Raw genomic sequence first — 8,906 nt, 5'->3', positions numbered from 1 at the left:
GTGCCAGGAACATGGAAACCAGTGTCCAGGAATTTGAAAATTGATCCAAGCAGTAAGAAGATCGAGAAGTGTAGCTCATCTGGGCCAGTAACAACCAGAAAGTGTTTCAGATGCTACAGTTATGGCCACATCGCATCCTACTATACCACAAACTGAATTGTCTCTTTTACGGATCAAGGTGTTATTGAGGAAAGCAAGGACGAGAAATCAAAGGAAGCTAAAGAAGAAGCACTTCAGCTTGCTAAGGGCTAAGGCAAATTACTATTCATATGGTGAGTTTTACATTCGGAACCATAATGAGATCAGTCATGGCTAAGACACAAAATCTTCCGCATAAGTGTACAGTAAATACACAGTTTACAACCTGATAATTGACAGTGGCAGTTGTGAAAATGCAGTATTTACACTAATGGTAACAAAGTTGGAATTCTCGCACAGAGACATCCCTAATCCTATTCTCTCACTTGACTGAAAAAAGGGGATGAAATCCACGTGGATCAACAGTGCCTTGTTGATTTCTCGATAGGCAATCGGTTAAAGGAACAAGTATGGTGTGACAACGCTCCCATGGATGCATGTCACATCGTCCTAGGAGACTGTGGTGATACGACCTCAAAGCTCAACATGACGACCTCAAAAATACATATTCAAGAAAGATGACAAACGAATCTTGTTACTACCAAGTAAAGACACAAGAGGAATAAGCAACGTCGAGGAAGGAGTAATTTCGCGAGCCACATTCATGTAGTCAGTTCGAGATGCACCGATGACACTAGCCCTAATCCCACTCGAGGGGTTGTTAACCTCATTTTGGAGGTCTTCTTTTCCCCTTCTCTAAATACCCTAGGATCTAACCTTATCCTAGGATCTAACCTTAAGAGTTTCCTATTTTGACTCTCTTAGAGGACTAGACTGGGACCCACACCCATTAGAAATTCAAGTCATTTCTTCGCTCTTTGCAGTTTCATATGGATGGTTTTAGATTCTCAACATTCGATTGAGTCGATCGAAAAGCCAACATATTGAAGCTCAAATTGAGCTCCTATAGAAATTTGAAAGACATAGGTGGACACCGTAGCACGTGCGATGTTTGACTGGCCACTACGAGCGATATGTTTGACTTTGGTCGTCACTTATGTGAGGACTGATCAATAATATACTCGTTAAACGACTCCGATCGGGTCAAAATAATTTCATTTGTCGTGCCACGCGCGAATCGAAGTTAATTTGACGCGATCTACGACGAATTTGTCCGGATGATTCCGGATGACGAAACAAACTGCGCTATTGCGTCCCGGACGTCGATCTTAGCTAGGGAGGGCACCCATTTTTTTTTGGGACACCGCGCACGAGTGAATCACACATTTTTTTTATATAAAAAATTAATAAAATTCTCTTTTTAAAAATAAAAGTTTTTTTTAATATACCTAAATTTAATCCCTAAATTCTATTTTTTTTCCCTCGTGTGTGTTTCCCTTTTTTTTTTCTTGGGACCGAAACATGCCCTAACTCCCTTTGCTCCTCTCGACCGAGTAGGAAGGCCCCATTTCCGGTTTCTCTGGTCACCTTATTCCTCTCCGGTGGCGGCTTACCTTCTTCTCCGGTCGTAACTGTCGGTCACCTTCTTGTAACAGTTTTTCCCACGCGATGATTTGGTAACTCTCGTTTTTGAGTTTGTGTGTGTCCCTTACCGTGAGCAAGGGGAGGAGATGCTCACGGTAAGGGGATGCGATTTTTTTGGACCCTGTTGGGTTCTGTTTCGTTCAGTGGTGGCTCGGGTTTTGTCCTTGCTGAGCTCAGTTTTATTCAATAGTGTTTATGCTCTAGCCCCTTGTTGGATTCAAGTCCTCTTACTTCCTGAAAATTAAATGATATAAAAATAGAAGTATATCACTCTTTGAGAAATTAATAAGGCATATATGGGCTTTAAAATTCAAGCTTAGAAGTGGAAGGTGGATGTTATAGAAATGCTTAAATAGATGCTCCTTTCGTTTCTCTTGATACATAATATACAAAATTTGTTGAATGAGCATATGAAATATTGAGGTGGCCTATTAGTTTGACACGAGGGGTAACAGGCAATGATGCAAGAGAACCATTTGACAACTTAGTTTATAGCTGAGATATAAAATCAACATTCAATTAGTGCGATGCCTTTTCACCCCTAGATCATTAACAGCTCTGACCCTTTTTCAAAAGTTTTGAGAATCGGTACTCACAAAAGAACAGTACTACAGACACTGCCCAGATATTACACTCACAAAAGAACAGATACGACACTACACTGTAGACACCATATCCTGACTAATACATGCATGCATTAGGCATCACCTACACATACATTTCATACATCACATGATACATCTTGCATACCACATATCTTTGTTTGATAGATCTAAGTATTAGCATATCACCTTCTTTCTTTTTTTTACTGCATACACTATATCCACACATTACACCCCACATGACAGATATTACATATCATGTATAGGTACTACGGGTTTTAAACAGATATTACACTTGCACAAGAAATATAAACTACACTCATACACACTAAGCAATTCACACACTACACCCTGCACGACAGATCCTACACTCACATATAGGTACACTACACTTCAATGAGTTCAGATACTACATTTCACATATAGGTACACCACACTTTGAGGAGTTCAAATACTGCTCTATTCACATATTCACTAAATAATAGGGTTTAAGACTGTTTGATTATAGGGGTGATTCGTTGGTGGCCTCTAGTTGATATTGATAGGTTGACCTCGATATATCAGTTGCCTGTGGGATCGAGATGGAGAGAAAAGAGGTCTAGTCTGAGCCTATCTTCAAATTGAAATCTAATATCCCATCTTGAAACTTTCATATGCTCATCATTTAATCTTTCTTTTATAATCTGCAAATGTTTACCTGACCCATTTATATCATACAATTGCAATCTGTTTTGAAGCTTTAGCAGAATTTGATCAGGTACGCTTTTATTTATTTAATTTCTGTACTTTATTTTTTTGCATATTTCCTTCTATTTTTGTATCTTACTATACTTCGCTACATGCTTCATGCACTTTCCTATCACATCTTACAGCAAAGTCTTTTTGTCTGTCCTTTGTTGAACTTTATACATTTATCAGTATTCATGCTTTAGTTGCTACTTTTCTAGTATGTTTGTGTAATCCCCTAGGATAGGCCGTTCGAGGCATGGTTTTTTTTTATTATTATTCTCTCTTCTCTCTCTCTTCTTCTCAGAACGAGACGACGACGTGGTCGGTTGACGATTCATCTCCGGGCAACGATCCGAACAACTACCAAAGACGGAAGGATGAGCTTATGCAGAATCTCGATAGATTTAAATAACATACCAATAGAACGTTGAGGTCGTTCGTCTGCCGCGACGTAAATCCTCACATTATCTTTTAGGACTTTCTACGATTTTCATATCGTACGATATAAGTCCTAAACTTTTTAGGCTTTCTGAGGTTGTTGTCGGGTACGACATAAATCCTCACATTTTCTCGGGCTAGTTGCATATGACGTGCAGATAAAAGTCCCAAACATCTAAATAAATTGCAGGACTGAAACATCAAATAATTTCTCTTTCAAAGACTTAAAGCCAAACCGTAGATTAGTTTGAGATGTCATTGAATACTATTCAGTATCTTCGACATCTCCTACTTTTCGTTCCTTTGGATTCTGGAAATAACTGTTCCTATTTGAACTTATCCCATTTGACTTTTCCTATGAACAATCGTGGAAACTTGAACGTTGAATTCTTGAAGACAAAACCTCTAATCATTATCGAGAGTTTTCTTATGTAACTTCGGTTGTCTAAAATGTAATTAACTATAGGGGCTTGCTCCTATAGGGAATTTAAGGGCCCAGATTAATCTAAACCCTATCTAATCTGTGTATCATATAGGGGAACTTGTCGGCTATAAATTTCGCAGACCAAATAGAGTCATAAAATTTTAAGTTTAGATAGTTAAGCCTACCAGTAAATGATACGTTCATCCTTCGAGATGATATATCATTTATTTATGGTGTTGTGCTCAGCTGTTTAAACTATTAAATATATGAGGTTTATTCGGTCTCATTATTTTCTAAAAATAAAAGATACCATTTTCACAAAAATTAAAATTATATATCATCTTGAAGGAATATATATATATATTAAATTCCAAATTTTAATTTTAAAAATCTTATTTTCAAAAGAAAAAAAAATAGCAGACAGGGGTCAAAGCAAGAGAACATAATACCAGCACGCCTCCAACCACTGCTACAAGACTTTTAAGATATCATGACAGACAATATGCCAGAAGGACTACCACCACCAAGGGACATCCAACATGTCATAGACCTTATACCGGGATCAGTCTTACCAAATCAACTCGCCTGCAGATTAAAGACCGACAGAGTACGAGGAGCTACAACGAAAAGTACAAGATCTTGTCACTAGAGGGCTAGTTAGAGAAAGTATCAGTCCATGCGCAATGCCTCCCCTCATGGTGCCCAAGAAAGACAGATCATGGAGGATGTGTATCGATAGTAGAGTCATCAACAAAATAACTTTCAAGTACCAACTCCCAATACCATGCCTAAACAGTCTATTCAACCAATTACACGAAGCCACCATGTTCTCAAAGATCCATTTACGAAGTGGGTACCACCAGATCCAAATGAGGCTCGATAACGAGTAAGACCGCCTTCAAGACACGGGATGAATTATACAAGTGGATAGTCATATGCTTCGGTTTATCGAATGCACTCAACACTTTCATAAGATTAATGAATCAGGTATTTCAAAATCACATTGGAAAGTTTGTCGTAGTCTAATCTGACGACATATTGGCATACAGTCATTCCGAGAAGGAACATTTACAACACCTGACAGTAGTATTTTAAGTACTCCAGAACAAGAAGTTATGTGCTCATCCAAAAAAATGCATTTTCAAGACAAATCAAGTATGTTTTTTGGGTTACATTGTATCCAGCGCAGACATTCAAATGAATCTGACAAAAATCAAAGCCATTATAAGTTGGAACACACCACGATCGTTCACCTAACTAAGACAGTTTTTGGGGCTAGCATCATTCTATGATCGTTTTATTAAACATTTTAACACTGTTAAAGCTCCCCTCCCTGAACTTTTAAAAGAAAAAGAGTTCACTTGGCTAAGCACCGCGCAGACTAGCTTTGACACACTCAAAGAGAAAGTAACTCAGACACCAATTCTAGTCTTGCCAAATTTCACACAACTGCTCGAAGTAGAATGTGATGTATCGGCGTCAGAGTAGGGGTTGTACTAAGCCAAGGCAATCATCCCGTCGACTTTTTAAGTGAGAAACAAGCCACCTTATTCTCAAAGATCCACTTACGAAGTGGGTACCACCAGATCCAAATGAGGCTCGATAACGAGCAAGACCGACTTTAAGACACGGGATAGATTATATAAGTGGATAGTCCTGTGCTTCGGTCTATCTAATGCACTCAATACTTTCATAAGATTAATGAGTCAGAAATTTCAAAATCACATCATAAAGTTTGTCGTAGTCTACTTTGATGACATATTGGCATACAATCATTCTGAGAAGGAACATTTACAACACCTAACAGTAGTATTTGAAGTACTCCAGAACAAGAAATTATATGCTCATCCAAAAAAATGCGCTTTCAAGACAAATCAAGTAAGCTTTTTAGGTTACATCGTATCCAACACAGGCATACAAATGAACCCGACAAAAATCAAATCCATTATAAGTTGGATCACACCACGATCGTTCACCGAACTAAGACAGTTTTTGGGGCTAGCATCATTCTATCGTCGCTTTATTAAACATTTTAACACTGTTAAAGCTTCCCTCGCTGAACTTTTAGAAGAAAAAGAGTTCACTTGGTCAAGCACCGCATAGAATAGCTTTGACACACTTAAAGAGAAAGTAACTCAGACACCAATTCTAGCCTTGCCAAATTTCACACAACTGTTCAAAGTAGAATGTGATGTATCAGGCGTCAGAATATGGGTTGTACTAAGCCAGGGCAGTCACCCGTCGACTTTTTCAGTGAGAAACTAAGTGAGTCCATAAGGAAATACTCAACCTAAGACAAAGAATTCTATGTTATCGAAATAACCCTCGAGTACTGGAGCCACTATCCACTAACAAGTGAGTTCACATTATTCACAGATCATGAAGCCTTGAAATTTTTGAATAGCCAGAGTAACTTGAAAGGCCAACACGCAATATGGGTAGAATTTTTGGTATCATTCAACTTCGTACTAAAGCAAGAACTGAGTCGGTGTCACCTATTAATCACTTCAATGCAAACACGAGTACTAGGGTTTAAGATCATAAAAGACCTATACACGTCAGACACAGAATTCAAAGATATCTGGGAGCAATGTCAGGAGAAATCTATCGGGCAGTACTACCGCCCAGATGACTACTTGTTCTGTCAAAGTAAATTACGCATTTCAAGGAGCTCCTTAAGAGAGGCAATTATACAAAACCATAGTAGAGGCCTCGCAGACCATTTCGATAGAGATAAAACTCTCACCCTCGTCAAAGAACACTTCTTGTGGCCTCGATTAACAAGTAATGTCGAGTGACACGCCAGACAATGTAAGATATGCCACTTAGCAAAACAAGAGGGCAAAATATCGGGTTGTATGCTCCGTTGCTGGTACCAGAAGCACCCTGGGTAGATATCAGCATGGACTTCGTACCCGTCTCCCCAGGACACAGAGAAACAAAGATTCTGTCATGTTTGTAGGAGACCGATTTTCAAAAATGACTCATTTCATAATTTGTCACCGCAAACTGGACGAGTGTCATATCGCAGAATTATACTTCAAGGAGATTGTAAGGTTACACGGGATCTCAAGTACCATTAGCTCAGGCAGGTACGTCAAATTCAAGCCATTTTTGGAGAACTTTATGGAGGAAATTAGGCACCAAGCTCCAATTCAATTCAACATCACATCTACAAACAGATGGTCAGACCGAAGTAGTGAACAGGGAGTCTAGGTAACCTGCTCAGATGTTTCGTGCAAAAAAATATTAAATAATGGAACCTCATTTTAGCTGAAGTTGAATTCGCTTACAACAGATCCATGAGTTAGACAACGGGAATCCATTTGAGATTGTCTACGGTCACAACCCACTGACACGACTTGACCTGATTCCACTCCTGCCAATGTCAGAGTTCGATCAAGTTGCTACAGAAAATGTTCATGAGATCCATCAAATACACGAAGAGGTTGGCAACGAGATTGCTGGACAAAACAGAAAATATTAAGCACAAGCAAATAAATCAAGGAAAAACATAACATTCCAAGAAGGCGACCTCATTTTGATTTGGTTAAAAAAGAAATACATCCCCGTAGAAGCATTCAGAAAGCTGAAACAGAACTGACGAACTTTTCAGAATTATGTGAAAACTTAATGACAATGAATAAAAGATTGGCTTACCAAAAGACTACAATATTTTACTCACATTCAACATTGTAGATTTGACTCCGTACTTTCAGGATCCGGAAGACTTGACAGATGAGGTCGAAGCTCCCCAAACTCCGAGAGACTGACACGGGGCTCGAGGGAGGCTCGGTCGGTCCTCAAGAGAGGGGGGTTGCCGCCCCTCCTTCCTCTTTCCCGCCTTTCTTTTTCTTTCCTTTCCTTCTATTCTTACTTTCCTTCCTGGGCCCTTTCTAATTTAAATCATTTCCTAAAATCCGAAGTCCTGATTTTATTTTATTCTCCTTCCCTATTTTAAAACTCTTTCCTAAAATCTGAAATACTATTTTATTCTCCTTTCTTCTTTTAAGTGTTTCCTAAAATAGGTCAAGCCTCATTATAAATAGGAAGTGATGTGCTTAGAATTAGAAGTCTTATTTTTTCATCTGAATTCGGGTTTTATCCTATAGATTTTTCTCTTAAGGGTTGTATTCGACAACGAGGGAGATGCTCCGGCTATAACCTCAACTCTGACTTCCCAACTCCATCCTGCTCCCTGATTGATAGTCGTCGTCCCCACATCCTTGCAGCCCACACAGAGCTCTTTTCCGCCAGCAGGAGGACATCGCACCTCATCCTTCCTCTCCTACAGAGCGCCAGCTCCCACAGACTCCTCCAGCACTCACTGCAACCCTCTGCTCTCCAACCCGGCGGCCCCTTTCTTCCGCCAGCAACCTCCTCTCCACAACTTCCCTACAGTCTGCAGCCACCACATCTCCTTCATGCAACTTTATTGCAGATCGCACCGTCCACTTCCCCCTTCCAACTCCTCCCTGCAACCCCTTTCCTGCAGACCGCAACCTCCAACTGCTCCTTCCAGCTCTTCTTTGTAGACCGTAGTCGCAGTCCATCTTCGATCCTCGACATCAGTTGCCATCCTCGCCCTCTGCCCTCGCAGGCATTGTGTCGCCACCCTACCCTCGCAAGCCACATTCTTTGCCCCTAGCCCTGTAGGCATTGTGTTGTCACCCTGCCCTAGCAGGCCACATCTTCCCTGCCCTCGCAGGCAATGTGCCGCCATCCTGCACCAGTAGGCCACTTCTATTCCCTTCCTCCCGCAGATTGCCATTTGTCGCCTCTTCGAATCCAGCCTTCGACAACATTTTCTGCTTCTCCCAGTTGTGGTTAAACGCCTCTACGATCACTGAATTGTTGTCCTACTTCTTTCACAGCCGCCCGACACCTCTTTGGCCTTCACCGCGATCGCTGATCTAGCACCACCTCTACGGACTCTTCTCCTCAACAAGCTTATTGTGTCTTCTTTTGTTAAGTCTCCATTTGTAATCCCTGTTTTACGCTTTTTCTTTGTGTTGTCTTTCTTTTGAGTCTTCATCGTAACCTTGTTTATGTCATTAATAAAATTGTGTCTTGTGTCGTGGTTTGGTTTA

General features: G+C 40.3%; 1 protein-coding gene across 1 annotated transcript in view; it reads right to left on the bottom strand.

Annotated features, from left to right (window-relative positions):
• LOC110018769 (B3 domain-containing protein Os07g0563300-like) overlaps positions 1 to 8,906 on the bottom strand; it is a gene marked incomplete at its 5' end in the record, with an annotated part of 141,079 nt that overhangs the window by 83,113 nt on the left and 49,060 nt on the right.

The sequence above is a fragment of the Phalaenopsis equestris genome, unplaced genomic scaffold (assembly GCF_001263595.1).
Source record: "Phalaenopsis equestris unplaced genomic scaffold, ASM126359v1 Scaffold000036, whole genome shotgun sequence".
NCBI classification, from domain to species: domain Eukaryota; kingdom Viridiplantae; phylum Streptophyta; class Magnoliopsida; order Asparagales; family Orchidaceae; genus Phalaenopsis; species Phalaenopsis equestris.
This window is presented reverse-complemented; position numbering and strand designations above follow the sequence as displayed.